Genomic DNA, 22810 nt, shown 5'->3' with positions numbered 1-22810 from the left:
TGCAATCATGGGTATTGGCTGTGTGTTCCTCCTTGCCCCCACTTTATTAGGGCTTGTGTGTACTTTGCCTGGAAGCGCTCTTTGGTAAGGCTGCTCTCACGGTTCTGACCTCACTTTTGCTGAGGCGAAGTGGTGATCCACATCGTGGGGATCACAGGTGGATCTGGCAGAGGACTTGAAAACGAGCTTGTCCCTTTCTTCGGCTTCACCTGCCAGATCCAGTGCCTTCTCCCAGGGTTCTCTGTTTGAGGATCTTTTAGAGGTGGTGACTCGTGCTGTCGATAAGCTTGAAATTGCTTGGCCAGATGAAAACCAGAAGCAGCGCCCACAAATTAAGCTGGACGAATGCTTTCTGCAACCTAGGTAACTGCCTGCATGCCGGAGTCTGCCTTTTGTCCTGGAACTGGACACTAAGGTGTCTAGGTCCAGGAGCAGTCCATAGTCGGCCCACCTCTTCTGTTCCAATGTCTCTCTCTACGCTATTACTAGGGCTGACCAGGAGTATTCCAAAAGCTATGCCGTGCTATGGACCTGGCTCTCAGGGCCACCAAGGAGGCAGCTAGGGGCATTGGCCTGTCCATGTCAGCCCTTGTGGCCACAGAGAGGTATTTGTGGCTCATCCTGTCAGATATTCCTGACAGGGACAGAGCTCTTGACTTTTCTTCTGGTCGCCCCCGCATTATTAAGCCCTAAGGAGTGTGGAGAGAACCCAGGTTCCTGTGTCAGGGCCGCGTGTTGGGAGCTCCTTGTTGTCACTTAATGCTAACGATGGACGCCTCCCTCACGGGATTGGGGCAGTCAAGAGTGAAGCAGGCTCCATCTCAACTGCCTGGAGATAACAGCCGTGCTACTGGCTCTGAAGCACTTTCTCCCAACCTGCAAAGCCACCATGTGCTGATCCATATAGACAACACATCAGTGGTCTTCTATATCAACCATTAGGGGGGACTGCGATCTCGACCACTTAGGGAAGCTGCTCTTTGTGAGGGCAGCATATTCCCTAGGGTGCCTGAACCAGGGAGCAGACGCCCTCTTAAGGCTAGAGCCAAGGCCCAGGAAATGGAGGCTCCACCCAGATGTGATGGAGCAGATATTGAGGAAGTTTTACAGAGCACAAGTGGACCTGTTTGCAACTCGAGAGACATTGCACTGCTCCCTCTGGTTTTTCCTTACTCACAAAGGCCCTCTTGGGCTGGACACCATGGTAAAGGCATGGCCGAGGTTGCACCTGTATGCCTTTCCCCCTGTCGTGCTGCTCGCAGCCAGGAGTCCTAAAGAGAGTTCGCCAGGATAGAGTCCGTCCCCCAGGCAGTGGCTGTGCAGACCATGGGTTACAGACCTGGTAGTCCTTCTCTAAAAACCTCCTTTGAAGATTCCTCAAATAAGGTATCTTCTCTCTTTTAGGCAGGGTGCACTGTTGTTCACCCCTGCCCGGAGTTATGGAGGCTAATGGGGCACAGCTCTTAGCCGCTGATTTTTCTGCCAAGGTAGTGGAGACTATTCTCCAATTCAGAGGTCCATTCGCAAGGAGGTTGTATGCCGCAAAATGGGGCCTGTTCATGGTGTGTTGCGAGCACCACCAGTTGGACCCAGTTAAATGCACAGCCAGCAAGCACCATTAGTGACAAATTTCCTCTGTTCTCGGGTGTAACCTAGAGTGCCAGTATTGTACCTGGGCATCATTTTGGAGGCCCTCGGTTCCCCCTTGATCCGTCATGCTGCAGGAATTCTATTCTCTTGCCTTTCAGGCCCCTGACCAGGAGAAGCTTAACCGGCTATACGTCACAGAACGGAACTGTGGTAAAAGTGGGAGCAGCTGTTTGTCTACTATGGTCTCTATTAAAAAGGGGCTCCCTGCAAACAAGCAGACCCTCAGCAGGTAGATTGTGGATGCTACCTTATCCTCTTATAAATCTTCTGGTCTCCAAGCACCTTTCAGGGTGTTTACTCTCATTCCCAAAGCGTTGTTGAAGCAGCTTAAGTTCCTAAAAGGGAATGTCTCTAGGTTATGTATGCAACCTTGGTTCCCTAAAGGAATGAGACGCTACATCTCCAGTCCACACTCCCTGTGTGAGTGGCCAGGGAGTGTGGCCTGGAGATGCAGCGTTTTATTTTCTCACCGCATGTGCTTTTATAGCTTCTTGGTTGTGACGTCACCCCGCTGGTGATGTCGCACCTTTTTGTTGGACAGATTACACACGTGATTCAGACAATGGACATGCAGAAGCGTTCCCAAAGGGTTGTTGATGTAGCATCTTGTTCCCTCAGGGAACCAGGGTTACATACGTAACCTAGAAACGGTCTCCTAGATCAAGCTATGGGAAAATGTTATGCTACCAATTATAAAAATATCTTATACAATTGTGTGACTCCAACTTTGTGGTAACAGCTTGATGTTTGATCAGTTTAATGCCTCTGCCATAAGCACTTTATTAATAAATCCAATGATTTAATTTAATTTGTCACACACCACTACCATACACAAAACTACATACAGTGAAATGTATAATAAATAAATAAATAAATAAATAAATAAATAAATAAAGGAATATAACAGAATTTATCAGTGAAATGTAATTTGCCAATACAAATAAATTTTGTTAATAATAAAAATTAGATATATATGTAAATAGAGCATGGAGCATATACTTTACATTAACATTTTCCTTTATTAAAGGTGTAGAATAGGTTGAAAGTGCAGTTGTAAGTGCAACTGTACATATTGTGCAATTTGTAAATGAATGTGTGTGCAAAAAAAAAAAAGCAAGATGTGGTAGTGAGTATTGTGCAAAAAAAAAACAGGTTGTGTATGTTTTGTAGTTTATGCTACTGTGTGTGTGTGTGTGTGTGTGTGTGTGTGTGTGTGTGTGTGTGTGTGTGTGTGTGTGTGTGTTAATGAAGGTTTGCAGCTCATTTGCTTAGATTTTTCAACCTCATAATCTGCTTGACTGTCATTCTCTCATTTTTGCACCTCATATGAAGAGACAGCAACAACAGGCGCCAGTTGCCAATGTCATACCTAATCCATCAAGTTTAAAAATTGTGTTATTTCCACTGTGCTTGAATTAATGATGTAAGAAAATACAGCTGGCTAATTACTCTCAAATCAGGGCTTAGGCTATGTATTTTAACCTCATTATTTTATGTGTTGACTTACAGAACAACAACAATGGCTGTACGTGATGGTCCGGTTACTTATAGATTACAGAATATGTATAGACTAATACTGAGTTCATGTTACATATTTTACAATTTTACAATCATCAAAATAAAATGCTTTTTCTGTGCCTAATATTACCTCACATTCCTGTTATTGGCTAACAGGATAGCAACCCAATGTGTTCTGCTGTTGTAGGCAATAATCATAGGACAGATGTGTTGTGTGTTCTGTTGTGCTTTTCTGTTCATCATGTCTGTAAAGAGTGGTTATTTGAGTTAATGTAACCTTCCAGTCACACTGAATCAGCCTGAACAATTTCCTTTGAGCTCTCAAAAGAATGTATCATTTATGAGAGTGTGGTATGCCAAAATGCCAGGAGATCAGCAGTTTCTGAAATACTCAAAGCAGCGTATGTACATGATGAATTAACAACAGTGTGAATATATATATATATATATATATATATATATATATATATATATATATATATATATATATATATATATATATATATATATATATATATATATATATATATATTCAATTCAATTCGATTTTATTTGTATAGCGTTTTTAACAAAGAACATTGTCTCAAAGCAGCTTTACACAGTTAATGTGGTGATTAAAAGTTAATATGTGTATGTATATATATATATATATATATATGTGTATAGTAAAAAAACAAAGAAAAACCACTGAAAAAAAAATTTAATCATTAAACTTCATTTTCCTGATGTGCCAAGTCTCAAATCAAGCACCAAAATCAGCAATGCACACATCCCGCAATTAACCTTCTGGGGTCGGTCAATGCGCCGGCGAGTTTTGTGAAATAATTTCCTCATAACGCCAAAACGATCTTAAATTACTTTGCCTTTTTGATTGTATAGATAAGAGCAATACATCATTCGAATCTGTGAAGGCTTTACTTGTATTTGTATACACTCATAATAATGACAAAACGCTGTGCTTTTGTACAATAAAGAAAAAAGACAGGAACTGTCTCTGTCACAGACATAAAATTAAAACAGTCTAAATCTTAACAAATATTTGCCTCACAGATATAATAAATATGTGTATAGAAAGCTTGAAATTCACATCAAAAACAAATATTCTCTGATTATGAAATCCGTATGAAAGTTAGGAGAGGTACATTTTCTCCGATATCACCTCATTAACCATCCGTGTGGAAACGAAAAAAGTTCCTTTTGGTTTTCTGATGATTTACGTAATTTTAAACACCATAATTACTATAAAATATGTACAAGAACATTTTGTCTTAATACTCTATGTTGAGTCTGGTTTCACTAATAATAAAGTATTATGCAGTTGGTCATATAATGTTATGCCTAATCGGTGGATATATATAAATATATATATAAAACTGAAGCCTATCTAACCTATCCCAAATACTAACAATGTCATCATCAAAGCATATCAATGAGTGCAGATCGCATTGGAATGGTTCCTCTTGGTTCTTCGCAAAGTTTCCTCTTCATGCCATCTCAGGGAGTTTTTCTTGCCACAGTCACCACTGGCTTGCTCATTAAGGACAAATAACAGCATTGCTTTTAAACAGCAGGGTAGAAAAGCAAAACCTATTTCCTTGACTCTTTTTTCATGAATGAACCTGCTCAGCTACTGTTGCAAACTTATTAATTGCTTTTAGCAAAGGGTCAGTTAAGCACCTGCAACAGCTCATTTGCAGTTTTTTTGGAGAAATCAGCAGACACACAGAAGTGTGTGTTCTTACTAAATGTCTCTGTCTGAGTACTTATCAATTGTCAGTTGTAATTCTGTGGACAATGGGAGACCATTATTGTTGTAATTAAATCCCATTAGAATGAACAAGTTTACAATAACATAAGCATGATTAAAACACCAAACACTTTGGGCAATTACGTGTTAGGAATGTGGCGCTCCAAAATTACCACGTCATCATGTGCTGTAAAAGGGCAAACTGCAATTAACACATTCTGATAATCAAAAGGGAAGAAAAAAAAGCTGCTACACGCCAAGCTAATTAATTTCTTGAATGCTGATTATTCTGTTAAAGCACACAGATAGGGGCTGTTTTTAGTACATAAATGATTGGTTTTGTAATTTGAAATTCTATAAGAATATTTAAAAGAGATCTATGATAGATTTAAATAGAGGCTTAATTCCCAAAGTGCAGCTTGGCTTTATGCACCTTGCTATGGACATGATGTTCACTCCTGACAATTTCCATTTACTTTACTGAAGTACCACATTTAGATTCCTTTTTTCATCAAATCACAGCTGATTTCAGAAATTCCATCAGCGTCGAAATTGCAATGTTTCTGTGCACTAGTTAGCAACTCGGGGTGAACTTTGATTCAGAGATACTCTTGTTCCAAACTGAACCACTGATTGCCATTTTTCTATATTAAAAAAAAAGTTTCTAAAAACTTTTTTAGATATGTGAGTGTTAAATCTTTTACAGCTAATTACCATAATCTCACAGAACACCACTGCAACGGGAGGATAACTGAAGCACAGACATCTACATTATATTATGCTTAATGGGAGAGACCACATAATGTAAATACAATAAATGCAAAAAAAAAAAAAAGTTTACTTACAATAGACTACTCACAAGCCATCGATTTTTTTTTTTTTGCCTAATTACTGTATATTATCTACATAAATATAGCATTTCTGATTAAAACATTTTTATCTTCACCCTCTTGTCAGCTTCTTCCCTGCAAACCCTAAATCGGCTCTTCTGCATTGCAAGATCTGGCCTGTGGATGAAGCGGGTTCTTTTTCAGAATGAGCGGCACTTGTATGTTGGCTGGGATTTAAAATTTGATTTCCATACTTTCAGCAAGGCCTCTTAAAGTAATGCTTACTTCCAAGAAGTGCCCCGATGCATACTTTCATTCTCTGGCATTTTTTGACAGGCTCACTGCCGGTGGGCTCAAAACATGGCTCAAGTATAAATGTCTAATGCTTGAGAGCAGCGCTTGTCCAGCTGGAGTTGCCTAGAGCTATCACTCTAGCTTACGCATAGAAGGATTTATTATGTATTTATGCAGTGAAGAACAGATGCAGCATACATAAAGAACCACCAGTTTAAATGAAAAGGGAATTTTGGTCTATATAGTAATATAGTATTGATGGTGAGAATCACAAGGTTATGGTGTTTATTTCAAATAAACTTTTGTTTTATAACATGATGAAAAGTTGAACATATACCATATAGTGGCCATTGAATTGGTCAGTATTATACAATTAAGATACCTTTTTCTCAAAACAAAAGGAAGTTTATGGTCAGGGCACATGAACAACTGTCCCCAGTGTAGTAGTGAGACTTGTTCAAAGGGGGCAAGAATAGTAATACAGGAAAGCAGCACTTGCATGATTACAGCTACTGGCCTTCTCCTATAAGGCTCTTCCATTCCAGAGACTCAGATATTACATTTTTTGCTATGGGCCTTCAAATGACTGGAAAATGGAGGGAACTTTTTCTGCATTTTTTTAATCCATTCTAGAGTCTCTCTAATAATAATAATAAGTTGTTTGGATGGTTTTGGCATTGAAAATTACTTATTACCATAATAAAGTATGTATAACACCTTGTTACATAGCGTTAGCTAATTGAGTAAAAAAGGAAATAGCTATTGAACAGGAATGTAACAGTGACTTAGCAGTTAAGGTTATGATAGGATGACTGCACAGTAAATTCAAATTATAGAACTGTCCAAAAGACACTATAAGCACATGATCAACACTTTTATACTTTATATACTGTAAAGTTTGGCCATATGTGGGCCAAAATTAACCTCACTTTTAAGTCACCCTTAACTTGTGATTTAAGGAAACTCTTGCCTGCGGTTTACATGGGTTGATTCATCTACCCAAATCTAGCAAAAAACCTAGTGTTCAGAAGTGTCTTTGCATGGACCATGATAGTGCAGCTTGTCTGTGTGTACAGTACCTAGGAAATAGTTTTACACAATGCTATAATGAAAGAATGGAAGTATGGCCCATCAGAGTAGCATTTTAGACTGTAAAAGTGTTGATGTGGACTCTCAAAAAGGTTGTTTGTGGCTCTGTGGACTGACAATGGTGCAAAGGACTATCTGACTGTAATATGTTTGTATGTACCATGAAGCTGGAACAGTGAATAGTCAGAGTAATGTTTTATGCTATCAAAATATCACTGTGGACTGTGAGAGTACAATTCATAGACCATTAGAGTAACACTGTGAACTATCAGAGTGGTTTTGTGGCGCATCAGTCCGACAATAGAGACTATCAAATTGGCAGTTTGGGCAATGTGAGTACAGTTTCAGACCTGTGATGGTTCTGTGAATCATTAGAGCAATATGGACCATAACAGTGGTAGTAGGACCATGGGAATGGTTTTAGGGAGCATCAGTCAAGTGTAGTGGATTGGATTACTATATCAGATTGGAGATACGATATAGAATTGGTAAAGAGGCCAGTCAGGATAAGATTTGGACCATTTCAGTTGTGCAGTGGACCAAGAGAAGGGGAAAATGCACCATGAGAGTGGTAACAGGATGTACTCGGACCCATTGGTGTATTATTGTGGATCACCGAATAGATGTTGCAGAGCACCAGGGTGAAGATACAAACCATGGGCTTGTGAATATCAGAGTTGCAGTGTCGACTATGAAATTGGTAATATAGACTATTACAGTGCCACTGAAGGCAGTGTAACATTTTAGACAATCTAAAAATAAATGCAAAGAAACAAATATTTTAAATGTGTTAAAAAACTAATATTAGACAAATATTCTTAGACATTTAATTCAAAGACAGGTTCAAATTGTTGTGACCATGTAGTGTTGGGTATAGTATGGCAGTCGATGGCACATTTCCCAATTGCACGAAAATGCCATAGCCACCTAAGGGAGTCCAAAGCAGCAAAACTGGTTGTGATTTCAGAAACGGAGGGGGTCGTGCTCACTCTCTCCCCTAACAATCAGAACCGATAATAGAGGTATCTATGTGAATAAGATAGATAGTGTTGCATGAGCAGCATTTTAAAAATATGGGGTCAGATTTGATAGCCTTTGCTCTCCCTGGTTGGTAAGTGTCTTGTAACAAGACTAAATTAGGTAGAAGATCAGGAATAATCTACGGTAAGGAAACTAACATTGGGGTGAACAGGGAGAACTTGTCTCTACTTGTTATTTTGACCTTAATTAAACTTTGTAAAAGGGATTTTAATTATTGTAGGGTGAACAAGCTCACTGAATATCAGATATCGTGCTTTATAGGTCATAGTGTGTATGAATCTGCATGCAGGTCATGCTAGTAATCTGGGACAAAATAATTCATAGACATAGAAGCAAAGTGAGCATTGGCATGCAACAAATGATGAATCCAGCAGGGGCTTCTGCAGGCTCGAGTTGCTGCTGTGGCACTGTGGCATCGCCTGCGGCTGGCAACCTCCAGCTGAGGCCATGCTCAGACGTCTGCCTCATTAACTCATAAAGGGCAGACAGGAGCAAAGCCAATTAAACCTGCTGCGCTTTGGGAGGTATAGACCCAACAAGCTGGCGGATGCCACTCTGACATCAACATGCCATTTGCCATCACATGGAAATGTCATATCATTAAATAATAAGTCTAACCAACGAGGCCAGATGCACCTAGACACATTTACATGCATTAAGTTCCTTACTCTTTTCACAAAAATCTATCAATATTTATCAGCGTGTACTGCTAATAGAGAGTTTATATCCTTTTACTGTATATCAATATGCAGTTATGTTTATTCATGTGGAACATCAGATGAACAAGTTCATGTTATCAGGTGTTTAAACAGCTTAATAACATGTATTTACAGAATGTGGCAGATGTCCTTATTTTGAGCAATTTACAATTATCTCATTTCTATTTAAACTGAGCATATTGAGGGTTGTCAGCCTTGCTCAAGGCCCAGCAGTGAACATCATTGAACTCACCTTTCAATACAAAATTTGATCCAAAATGTATCTCTCAAACGACTTCAAGAATAAAGAAGGGTACCTGAAGGTAGTCACTTATATATATATATATATATATATATATATGAGGGTATAATGTATGTATTTTCATATGTCTTTTCAGGACATTTCTCACTCTTTTTATGCTGTTGTCTATGTCTGCCTCTCTGACATGCCTTATAAAACACCAATGTCTTTGCAACTCTGGATGTCCCAATGAATTGACCTTTCCCTTTGAGGAGAAACCTGCCCTAGAGAAGACCCATCTGGAATAAAAAGGCACCCTGAAACCATATTTGAAAAGGTTAGGTCACACCCAGAAAGCTATTTTTAGACCATCAGTTCCAGTTCCAGTAAAAAAAAAAGTAATCAGTGTATATAAAAATAGATTTGTTATACTGTATACAAAGACAAGCATACATTTTCTCTTTGAGACTAAACCAATAGTAAACAGGCAGACCTGAAGCAAAACCGCTATTGGACTTACAAATGATATGAGCGTTAGACTTATATATAAGTTTAATACAAATTAGGCTTAAGAAGAATCATGTGTGTAATTACTCAACCTGTAGCAATCTTTAACCATTTTATAAATGCCTGACATCTTTTTTCATACTTAAGCTAAGCCTATTTTTACTCATAAATAGTTTAACACTAAAATTGTGTTCAGCAGCAATCTCATTTTCAAAATCCAGCACTTGCTCACCATGTTTCTTTTACTGTACGAATTTTGTATTGCAATCCTGAAAGTCAACATTTATTCGTTCTTAACGTGTTGCAGTCTGACTATTTATGAACCTCGCTATGTAGATACACCCCACACACACATATGCTGGTTATATATATAAATATATTAGCGATCTAACACTTTATTATATAATATTTCTTCATGGTTGCACTATTAAAAAAAAATAAAGATTTCCTCTTTTCAGGTTTGGTGGCATGGCCATTAAGCACTATCAATGAGTAAAAATGGGCTTAGCTTAAGCATGAAAAGAGATGTCACAGGCATTTGGAAAAGGTTACAGATTGCTACGGGTTGATTAATTACGCACATGTTTTGATTAGTTCTGCTGGATACTTTCATTAGCAAAGTGGGCTGATTAACGAACAAGGGATCTTCCTGGCATGAAGGGCATGAAATAGAGAAGACAGTTTGAGTGTACGAAAAAATCACCTTCTTAGCAGACAACTACGTAAATGAGAGGGGAAACAAATAAATGGCTTAATTACAGAAAAGAAGAAAACCGAGGGCAGCATTTTTGCATTCATTACTGAACCTAATTTGACAGCTATAAAGAGCCAGAGCAGTAATTCAGCCATTTATCAATTAGCTAGTTAAAATAAGGTGGCCAAGGACACCATCTTAAATTATGCATGCTAAAAATTTACAACTAATGTATTGTATGTAATGTATTTTATCATTCATATATCACCTCGTGGAATCCTGTGCCATATTTCCAGTTAAAGTGTCTTATACTGCTGTACTTTGGAGACCAGCACTAATGATCTATTTGAAAAAGTTAGAATTAAAAATGAAATAAATCAGAAGGTACTGTAACAGGGAGGTGACATTTAGTTTTTTTATTATTGAAATGTATTTATTTTTTACTGGAAATAAAGATATATGTTCAACCTGCATTAAAATCATAAACGTGTACTGTAATACACAATGCTTGTATAGACTGAGTAAAATAATATTGACTATTAATGGAGAAAACTAATTTTATTGTAAAAAAAAAAAAAAAAAAACTAAGGTCACAAATCTACACAATTTAACATGATTTACAATAAATAAACTGGTTTGCGTTAATTGACCATGGAGACTAAGACATTAGAAAAAGATCTTTTAAGTGCTGTAAGAAGTAAAGTCTCCATAGATAGGATTTTTTTTGTCCCACGAGATATTTGATCAAATTAGGATCTCTTGAGCTATTTTTCATGTTCCTCAAACCATTCCTGGACAATTTTTATAGCGTGGAAGACAGCGTTTTCCTGCTGAAAGAAGCCATTGCCATGAAGGGGTGCACTTAGTCTGCAATAATATGAAGGTCGTTAGGTTACACTTTTTTTTCTCATACACTTTTTTCCTCATATATATCTATATATATTTTATATAGTTTCTACTCTTTACATTTTATTTATCTGCCTTCTTTTTTACTTGGTTTATTTTTCTCCCCATCCTATTCTCTCATGTCGGACCGTTGTACAAAGCATTTCGCGGCACGTCGTACTGCGTATGTATGTGTATGTGACAAATTAAATTCGATTTGATTCGATTTGAAATTTGATTTGATTTGAGGTTGTACTGTATGTGTCAAAGTGAAAGCCACATGAATGCTAAACATCACACTTCTTTCCATAGTGCATCCTTGTGCCATTTTTTTTTTTTTTTCAGGTAGGCGACACACACTAATTCAGCTGGAAACATGATGTGAAAGAACACAGGATTCATCAGACCAGTCCACCTTTTTTCCATTGTTCTATGATCCAGTTGCAGTGGTGGTGGGAGACTCCATATTAGGTAGGTACTAGCCACTGCATAATAGGAAGAACAAACAATACTTGCTCTGAACAAGTAATCAAGCCATCACAACTTAGCCCTTTGCCAATGTCATGCAGATCCATACACTTGCCCATTCTTCCTGCTTCCAAAATATGAACTTTTTTATACTGTATTATAAATTGTTTTAATATTATAGCTAATTGGTCTAAAAACAATCTTGATTTAAAACAAAAAGAAAAACCACAAAGCTGGATAGATTTGGATAAGGAGTTTGACTATTTAACATTCACAGAAGGAGCTGTTTGATTTAAAATATCTCTGCCATTTTTTCAAATCTTATTAACTTAACTGAATCCATTTTCCCCAAACAGCAGCTATCACAGAGAAAATAATAATGTAAGATGCCCACTGGAAAAACAGAAGACATAGGGTGGTTTTCGAATTGCCACTCAATCATTAAAACACACAAAACAAAAGAACAATGCACAGGCTCTCTGTACTCTCATCCTTCTTTTTGCAATGTAAATAATAAACTCCCGGTTTATAATTCAATTGTTTTCAGTGTGTTTGTGTCCTCATTACACCCAGGGGCCTTTACCAAATCACATCTGCTGTTTTGACACCTGTTTGCCCTAATAATATTCATCTGACGAGCTGTCAACTGCTCTCTAGAGAAAATCATCCTTTCAATAAAAGCTCAGGTTGTCAGTTGGTTTGTATTCCTACTGCAGTAATGGACTGCCTACAAATACTCTTTCACAAAAGCAAAACATCACAATAACGATGCTGGATATTTTGGGTGTTTCTACTCTTAGTGTGAATAATCAAGTCCATACCCAGGATTGATTAAGGTCTTATATTGAAAAGGACATTTTACCACAGGTTAGGTTTTACAGAGAAAAATATTCTTTCTAATTTAGACTAATCAGATAATTTAAAATGTGCTTTGAAATAAATCTTTTTTTTTTCAGACAGCAGGACAGCATCCCTTTATTGTCCATATTTATTTTTATTTTCTATTTTATTTCCATCACTCCTAAAGGCTTTAATCTAATTCTCTAATTCTTTATTCTAATTCTTATTCTAATCATTTTTCTATAACAGCTTTGCTCAGTTCATTTAATTCAAGCAGCAAGATGTGTTTTAAACAGTGGCAGGCCATGCATTTTACACCCAAGCCTTCAGTGGTGTCTTGCCTGAATCAATGCACCTCTTAATACCAGCATTATGACAACATGGCTATAGAAACCATCACTGTTATACAGAAATGCAGTAAAAAAAAATGAGCTGCTTTACATACATTCTAATACAGTGAGAATGTATGCCTTTACTAAGCAGGAAACCCAAATAACACAATTAAACAAGTCTCCTTTCACTGTAGTCACAGCTGAGCTTAATACATCATCACTAGCAGAAGCATTAATAACCCCATAAAATGATTCTGGAATTTTGGGCATTTTAATGCATTTTTTTTTTTGGCATTACAGTTTTCCTGGGGATTTGAAATGTGTTTTTGTGCAAATTCTACAGGGAATAAAACACAAAAGTATACATTTTCATGAAATAGCTTAACTACAGTTTTGAACTGTTTTGGCTACACTTTCCTCACCATGTCCAGCTTTTGTTAAAAAGTCCATCTTATAAATGTCCTTGTAAGTATATTTGTGACCAAATCCATTTCTTCTCCTCTGCCAGCCATTGTGGAATAAAATCCACACAAATATTTTTGAACTTGTGCTGTTTGCTACAGATGCGGTTTGTGAACTCTGACTAGTTGCAATATCTCTGACCAGCCCATTAAAGTACATGAAAATGCAGATGTGATTGAATCCCTTCACCTCCTGTCTTTTACTCAATGCCACTGTCTCAAACCAGACAACATCGCAGGTCTAACCACAGTCCTATAAGTCGCCATGGCTTGTTCATCAGGGATAAATGCACACCATTCACCTTAACTGTTAATTTCTGTAAAGCTGCTTTGTGACAATGTCTGTTGTGAAAAGCGCTATAGAAATAACCTGTCCATCACCACTGCAAACAGGAAAGGGGTCAGAGACGATCCTTGATGCAGTCTAACCTCCACCTTGAACCAATCTGTCATTCCTACTGTACACTTTACTGCTGTCACACTGTCCTCATACATGTCCTGCACCACCCTCACATACTTCTCTGACACACATGACTTCCTCATACAGTGCCACAATTCCTCACTTGGCACCCTGTCATATGCTTTCTCTAAATCCACAAACACACAATGCAACTCCTTCTGACCTTTATACTTTCTTCATCAACATTCTCAAAGAAAATACTACGTCTGTAGTGCTCTTCCTCGGCATAAAACCATACTGTTGCTCATAGATGGTCACCTCTTCCCTCAGCCTGGCTTCCACTACTCTTTCCCATAACTTCATGGTGTGACTGATCAACTTTATTCCCCTGTAGTTACTGCAGGTCTGCACATCTCCCTTATTCTTGAAGATCGGTATCAGCACACAACTTCTCCATTCCTCAGGCATCCTCTCACCTTCCAAAATTTTGTTAAACAATCTTGTTAAAAACTCCACTGCCATCTCTCCTAAACATCTCCACGCTTCTACCTGTATGTCATCTGGTCCAACCGACGTTCTACTCTTCATCCTCCTAATTGTTGCTCTCACTTCCTCCTTACTAATCCTATTCACTTCCTGCTTCACCATCTCCACACCATCCAACCTTCTCTCTTTTTCATTTTCCTCGTTCATTAGCTGGTCAAAATACTCCCTCCATCTTCTCAACACACTCTCCTCACTAGTCAACACATTTCCATCTCCAACCCTTTATTGCTCTAATTTGCAGCACATCCTTCCCAGCTCGGTCCCTCTGCCTGGCCAATCGGTACAAATCCATTTCTCTTTCCTTATTGTTCACTTTTCATACAGCTCCTAGAATGCCTTTTCCTTAGCTTTTGCCACATCCCTCTTTACCTGCTGCTGCATCTCCTTGTACCCCTGCCTACTTTTGTCATCACTCTGTCGATTCCAATTCTGTTTTGCCAACCTCTTTCTCCTCATGCTTTCCTGCATTTCTTCATTCCACCACCACGTCTCTTTATCTTCCTTTTTATTTCCAGATGTCACACCAAGTACTTTTCTAGCTGTCTCCCTTATCACTTCTGCAGTAGTTGCCCAATCATCCAGCACCTCTTCACCACCACTGAGCCCCTGTCTGACCTCTTCCCTGAATCTCACACTATACTCTTCTTGCTTTATTGTCCACCATCTTATTCTTCTTTCAGTCTTCATTTTCCTCCTCTTTTTCTTCACATACAAAACCATCCTACAGACCACAATCCGATGCTGTCTAGCTACACTGTCCCCTGCCAACACCTTACAGTCTCCAATCTCCTTCAGGTTGCATCTCCTACATAGAACATAGTCCACCTGTGTGCACCGTCCTCCGCTCTTATATGTCACCCTATGATCCTCCTTCTTCTTAAAATACGTATTCACCACTGCCATTTCCATCCTTTTAGCAAAATCTACCACCATCTGCCCTTCCCCATTTCTATTTCACAGAAGGCCATACCTACCATCACCTCCTCATCACCTCTGTTCCCTTTATCTACATGCCCATTGAAATCCACCTCACCAATCTTTTATTCCTAGGTATACCTTCTACCCCTTCATCTAACTCACTCCAAAAATTTTTTTTTCACCTCCATCTCACAACCCACTTGTGGAGCATAGCCACTGATTACATTTATCATTGCTCCTTCAACTTCCAGCTTCAGGTTTATCATCCTATCAGAAACTCTCCACCTCCACTACACACTTACTGTTCTCTTCCTACAGAATCACCCCTACACCATTTCTCTTTCCATCCAGACCATGAAAGAACAGTTTAAACCCACCTCCATTGTTCCTGGCCTTACTCCCTTTCAACTTTGTTTCCTGACCAAACAACATATCTACCTTTCTCCTCTCCATCATATCAGCTAACTTGCTCTCTTTACCAGTCATTGTACCAACATTTAAAATACCAACCCTAACGTCCACTCTCCTACACTTCTCCTTTCCCTGCCGTCTCTGTAGACGTCTTCCTCCTCCCCTTCTCCTCCTTCAGCCAATTAAATTAAACAAATAGACTACTGAGAATAATTTATCATTTTTTATGGACAAAAATATATTAAAGCTTATGCCAGTGATTCTGCCACGAGACGGCCTTGCTGGCCCTGATGGCCTACCACTCGTTCTAATTTGCAATACCTTATACTTGGACACTATATAACAACTAAACAAAAACACCTGTACAGTCATTCTGCAAAGTCAGCGCATTAAAATATTCAGAGCTAAACCTGGAGCAGGGTTTTTTTTTTTCTTTTTTTCAAATTGAGGGCTTTGGATGCTGCAGTTTTTTGGTAATGTGACCTGTTTTCTGGACTTCCCACAACATGGATGATGTGCATTAGCACAGTGAGTTTTAAGAGGGTGAAAAAGAAAAACACTTCCAGGCATGCTTTTATTGAAATGTCAGGGGATAATGATATTCTGCTTGAGATCATCATCACTCCACCCAAGTGTTGATTATTTCGCTACCAGCACTCCCATCAAGCTTTATATCAGATTCCAATCCAGATTAAGATATGTGCTGTACAAATTGAATAAGTACTTATTTACTTTTGTTTAGTCACCTGATGAAAGGTGATGGCAGATGCAAGTGGCAATAATAGTAAAACATATATATTGTAGATATTATTTTAATACCAAGGAAAATAATCTAAGGTAACAAAAAAGCATAACCTGGGCATGAAGATCATGAAAAGATAAATGTAAGACAGAGTGTGATGCAAGGTCAGTCTTCATGCAATTGATAGTTAACTGTACATATGAATCAAGAGCACAAGCTATCATTTTGCATGGTTCAGTGAGGTGCTGTGGCTGATGGAAAACAGTTTCTGTTCATAATCCTGACAATATCATCTAATGATATTTTTGCTGACTGGTCTTTTGGGTTACTCAGAGATCTAGGGCAGAGATCTGGGACAGAAAACACAATGTTTACATTTAACACTTACCAAACAAGGGTAAAACATCAGAAAGTGTGAAAGCACTGTTACAAAAGAGAAAATTAATGGTGAGTGCCATTTTTTTTATTTAAACATTGAATACAAGAAAACAAAGGCTTCAACATGTATAAAAAATCCAATTTAAATATTTTCCCATTCGGTTATCGCATATGTGCTGTATTTTATTTCGAAATCTTTAAACCATTCAAACATTTGCTATTCACTTCTTCTTTGTTGACTCACCTACACAGACTCTGCAAACTCTGATCTATCAGTGATCACAAAGACAACCTCTGCTGTGAAACCTTGAAGAATGAAAACGCCTCAAAGGTATGATTGTAAATCAGAGATTAAAAAGCAACAGCAATATGAAAAAAATAAAAATCTGTTTAATAATCAACACTTTTTTACAATGCATTTAAATATTACTAGACTAAGATCAAAGTTCACTTCATATATATACTGTATATGTTGGAACAGATATTTGCAAACCTATATTCAGCATCTAATGGCATTTTAGACTACTTTACATTTCACATATAACAATCTGGAGAATACAGAATACACTGGAAAAAAGCAAGACTTTTATTTGCACCCACAGCACAAGTAAACTTTAACTAACTTTTTTTTTTTTTTTACTCTTTTATCAATTACCATTTTCAAGTAATTGATAGCATGAGATGGAGGGGTTTAAAGAAGCTGATAAAGGCCTCTTTGTAAAGTGCCTCTGCCTTGAACAATAATTGAATCAGAGAAAAAGAAAGATTAATCAAAGTCCTAGAATAAATGCCATGTTCTTCAAATGCCCAGCTCTCAATGACACGTATTCAAGGACAGTAGAAAAGCTTTGCACCATTAATGCAGCCAGGATCCATCTTTTTTTTAATAATCAATAAAAGGATCGTTATTTAATTATAGATTGGTATGTGCTTCTCTACAATATATTTAATTATAAATGAGCCCATACCTAACAGCAAATTTATTTAGGGGCTACTAAAATTCTTTGATAAATGTTTTGCCTTTTTTTCCCTCCACAATATTTTATTGAATATTGTATTTATCATATTGATTTTGTATGCAAGTTTTATGAGATGCCCTAAACACTTACAAGGACTCCCCTCACATAAAGTGCATCAGCGAGGAACTAAGCTACTAGACAGTGAGTGGCATCTCATTACACAGGGAATGGCAGCGTAATAAGAAGCTATTTCTCATGGCAGTCACTTTACATTTTGCTTGCAGAAAGGATCTAGGAAATGAGAGTACAATTCATTTCTGCTCCACAAATAAGGTGGTATTCATAATCAACCAGATCAGTTCACCTGACATTAAATTTGTGTATGATAAAAGTAAATGTGGACATTTTAGAGAATCAGATTATACAGTAAATGTTGAAAAGTCTACACACCCCTGTTAAAATGTCAGTTTATTTCTGCACAAAATCTTTGAGAGTACGAATCTACCCGTTTAGCACATTCGGACGTGACTCTTCCTTACAGAAAAGCTCTAGATCTATTAAATTCTGAGTGGGATTTTATACTCCCTCAGCCCTCAAATCATTCCACATGTTTTCGATAGGATTTTGATTTAGGCCCTGACTGGGCATTTGTGGAATTGGTATTTGTGGATTCAATCATTATTTTGCTAGAAGGTGCACATTTTATTCACTTTTTCATTCACCTGCAGATTTTCTGCCAAAATCCAGAACCAAACATCCAACAGAAACCAATATAACATCTGTACAGTATGTGCTTCTACATCTTGGCAGTACAATATGCATATCAACCGAGGACAATAACACAAGTTTATGGACTTTCATGATCGATACGCATTATCAAGCATGACTGGAATCCCATGAAGGGCATTTTGTCTGAAGTTATTCAGATGAAAGGGCATGGCACTGAAACAAGGATCAACTGAAGCAGTATCCTTTTAGTGTGGACCTGCAGCTGGGTACAACCTTCTAGCCTTAAAATGGTTTTAAACCTATTTTAGTTTTCTCAAAAGTGTCTCCCAGTGGGACTAGGTGATAAAAGCATTGCTCCCCATTGCTCTGAGGGCTTTATGCCACTTCTTCTCATCTTTGCCTTATGAACTACCCACAAAAGACCTACAGAACTGCACACTGGGAGATTCAAGTGCTGAGAAACATTTCCTTCTGTTTCCTGCTGATTGCTGACTGTTGTTTCTACAGGTTCTTGCATACTGCTGTGCAGGGAAATGTTTTCTATTTAGTAGCGAGCATGGTGTCGTTGCAAGTTGCACTGCAAGGTCCCTGGTTCGATCCAGAGCATGGGATACACTGGGTATGGAATTGTTATGCATGTTCTGTGTCGTCTGGGTTCCAAATTCTTTTTGGCATTAAGTGTTTCCCAAACTGGTTTCAAATCTACCATGATGCCACCTTAGTATTTCCTAAAGATGCATAGAAAAAAAAGTTTTTTAAATAAATGATGTTAATTAAGGGGAATTGTTTATTTATTTATTTATATATATATATTTTTTACATAACCAAATTATTCGGCTGATCCTTTTATCCAAAGCAACTTACAACTGAAAGATTGTACATCTGAGAAGTTTGAATTTAAATGTCTAGCTCAACCTTTCAAAAATAGTATCTTGGTAGTGGAATTTGAGTTCAGGATCTTCCTATCAGCAACCACTGGCATTATTGTAACTCTTTCCAAAACAATATTCAATCCATCATTATGTAAATATGTCATGATTGTTGATTCCTCTTTCCATTCATACCATGTTTAACAACTTTACACATTTCTTTCGGCTTCTCCTATTAGGGGTCACCACAGCGGATCCTCCGCATGTTTGATTTGGCACATGTTTTTACGCTGGATGCCCTTCCTAACACAACCCTCCAGAATTTATACGGGCTTGGGGCCGCCACTAAAAGTGGCTGGGGTTGGTTCCCTGACCGGGGATCGAACCCGGGCCGCAGCGTTACACTAATGGTTTTTTTACTTTTCTTTTTTTAACTTATATAGTGTATTGGTTGAGGTCGTTCCAACGATAAAAAAAAAGGCTGTTTGGTTTGCAAAGAGGTCAAAGCCCAAGGTCAAGAAAAGTTCTCCTGCTTTCTCACAGTTTGAGCTTAAAATAACTAGATTCACTAGACTCAAAGGCTCAGTGTGTACCTTCTGACTTCTAAAAGAAGGAAGAGCTATAGAGTTTTTTCCAAACTTTTAAGGATCATTAAGGTTCTCATAAGTGAATATCGTTCAGTGGGTTCAGGTCCCTGTTACAGCAAGGGGCAGAATCTATTTTACTGTAATTAGGGCTTGTTTTAATCAAATTGCACAACAGATTTTAATTTGAATACTCCACTAAGTATAAAAGTCAGTTTAAACTGTCAAATTCATATTAATTAATTAATCAATTCATTCATTTATTCATTTATACATACATTCTTCAGTAGTCGTTTAATCCTGCTATGAGTTAAGACAGCTCTAAAGCCTTACATATGCACACATTCCCTAATTAATTCACACTTCAGGGCATGTTGTATACAATGTGTGAAAGACTAAATGACAAATGGGATGACAAAACTGAAAATGGAAAAGCAAATTCTTGACAGTTTAGGACAAGTGCAAAAATAAACATTTTTTGATGACTCAAGAGTGATACAGAAAGTGCTTCAGGAGAGGAAATAATCTACTATTTGGAAGCAAGTTAAATATCGCTGCTGCCTGAGAAGAAGAAGAATATCTAACATAACAGTAACAAGTACCCAGTTCTTAAAAAGAAGTGCTGGAAAAAAATTGCACAAAAGATTATATAAATAAACTTGCATAACAGTAAAATAATGCCATTCAAATGACAGTCAACCGCTTGATATAACGAGGAAACATTTGCAATGAAAAGTATATGTATATAGTATACACAAAGAGAAAGCTTTAGAAAGCTATTTTCAGGTGCACGCGAGTTGTGTCCTCAGGCATTTCTTGAAAGTATTGAGCAAATTTGCATAACTAACAAAGTGACAAGGAAGTGGTGTTAGACTGACAATGGCAAGTCAAACTCTATTAAATGACACAAAGAGAGAAGCAGATGCAAAAATTAATCCATTACTTGTCAGTAACAAGTGTACTGATCAGTATCAAGTGAATTTATCATGAGCATAGTCCAAATAATTTTAATAAGAGTCAAGCTGTGCATTTCTTACACAGGTCCTCCAGTGGCGTCCTACCTAAACCAATCCACCTCTTAAAACAATCATACATCATTTCTAGCAGAAGCCTTAATATTAACCTCAGAATTTAACCACATGTTTTCTGTGCATTTTTGTTCATTTTTTCTGTGCATTACGGCTTTGTTGGGAGGTTTGAAATTAAAGCAAATTGTATGCTTTTGTGCAAATTCTATGGGAAAGAAAAACACAAAAGTACGGATGGTTCATGAAAAAGCTTAACGACTGCTTTGGACCATTTTTGCTGACCTTTCCTCAGAATGTCCAGCTTTTTTTGTAAATGTCCTTGTAAGTGTGTCTGCAACCAAATCATTTTTTTGTAGGACAAAAAATCCACATAAATATTTGTTGACTTTTTTTTAAGTCTACAGTCTCCTGCCTCAATGACTATTTTCCTGTCACACTTACTGTAAACCCATCATAATGAAGTGCTTCAGGAGGCTCATCTTGAAGCACTTCAAGACCCAGCTTCCACCTTCACTGGACCCTATGCAGTTTGCATATCGTCCAAATTGTTCCACGGACATCTCGTCCTCACCCACCTGGAAAACAAGGACCCATACTTACGAATGCTGTTCATAGACTTCAGTTCAGCATTCAAAATAATTATTCCTGATTTAGAAGCTGAGTCTACTGCCCCTGAACACCTCCCTCTGCAACTGGATCCTGTACTTTCTAACTGGAAGACCTAAGACAGTCTGGATTGGGAACAACAGCACCACCACACTAAGCACTGGGGCCCCTCAGGGTGGTGTGCTTAGCCCATTGCTGTTCACACTGCTGACTCATGACTGTGTAGCAATACACAACTTGAATAACACCATCAAGTTTGCCGATGATACAACTGTTGTGGGTCTCATCAGCAAGAACTTCACCTGCTCCATCACTGAGAAAGCCCAGCAGCATCTCTACTTCCTGAGAAGGCTGGGGAAAGTCCATTTACATTTACATTTGTGGCATTTAACAGACGCCCTTATCCAGAGCGACGTACAAAAGTGCTTTGAGTCTCTAGTAATGAATAAATCTACACTGGTACGCAAGATTACAAACTTAATATAAATATAACTCGAATTCTACAAACTTGGAAAGTGCTAATGTAGGTATTTCAGGAAGAGGTAGGTTTTCAGTCGTCGTTTGAAGATAGTCAGGGACTCTGCTGTACGGACATCTAGGGGAAGTTCATTCCACCACCTCGGTGCCAGAACAGAGAAGAGCCTTGAAGTGTACTTACCTCTCATTCTGAGAGAAGGAGGTACCAGTCGAGCAGTGCTGGAGGATCTCAGACAGCGTGGTGCAGTGCGAGATGTGATGAGGTCACTGAGGTAAGATGGTGCTGGTCCATTTTTGGCCTTGTAGGCAAGCATCAGTGTTTTGAATCTGATACGTGCAGCTACTGAAAGCCAGTGAAGGGAGCGCAGCAGTGGGGTGGTGTGGGAAAACTTGGGCTGATTGAACACAAGTCGTGCAGCTGCGTTTTGGATCATTTGCAGTGGACGAATAGCGTTCAGGGGAAGACCTGCTAGCAGAGAGTTGCAGTAGTCAAGTCTTGAAATGACAAGAGACTGAACAAGCACCTGGGCAGCCTGTGTGGACAGAAATTGTCGAATCCTTCGGATGTTATAGAGAAGAAATCGACAAGAACGAGCAACATTAGCGACAAGTCCATCTCCCTACCCCCATCCTAACCATGTTCTACAGTCAAGTCAAGTCACAAAGCTTTCATTGTCATTTCAACCATATACAGCTGACGCAGTACATAGTAAAATGAAACAACGTTCCCCAGAAACCTGATGCTACATTAATCACAGAAACAGAAAACACAGGGCTAATGACTAGTAAGTGTCCTCGCCACATAAAGTGCATGTGTGCAACCTGGTGCAAACAGTGCAAAAACAACACAAGACAGTTCAAGACAACA

At 38.2% G+C, this 22810-nt stretch overlaps 1 long non-coding RNA gene across 2 annotated transcripts; it reads left to right on the top strand.

Annotated features, from left to right (window-relative positions):
- Positions 1 to 6394: 6394 nt before the first annotated feature.
- On the top strand, positions 6395 to 21842 carry LOC124390361. 2 transcript variants are annotated; one of them, XR_006926729.1, is made up of 4 exons: positions 6395 to 9445; positions 11540 to 11665; positions 16943 to 17021; positions 18378 to 21842. It is a non-coding gene; the product is annotated as an uncharacterized LOC124390361 (long non-coding RNA). The 2 variants fall into 2 exon arrangements; XR_006926728.1 differs by lacking the exon at positions 6395 to 9445 and having other exon boundaries at positions 10144 to 11665.
- Positions 21843 to 22810: the final 968 nt, after the last annotated feature.

The sequence above is a fragment of the Silurus meridionalis genome, chromosome 8 (assembly GCF_014805685.1).
Source record: "Silurus meridionalis isolate SWU-2019-XX chromosome 8, ASM1480568v1, whole genome shotgun sequence".
Lineage (NCBI taxonomy): Eukaryota > Metazoa > Chordata > Actinopteri > Siluriformes > Siluridae > Silurus > Silurus meridionalis.
Note: the sequence above shows the minus strand (reverse complement) of the source record. Positions and strands in the feature narration are given on the sequence as shown.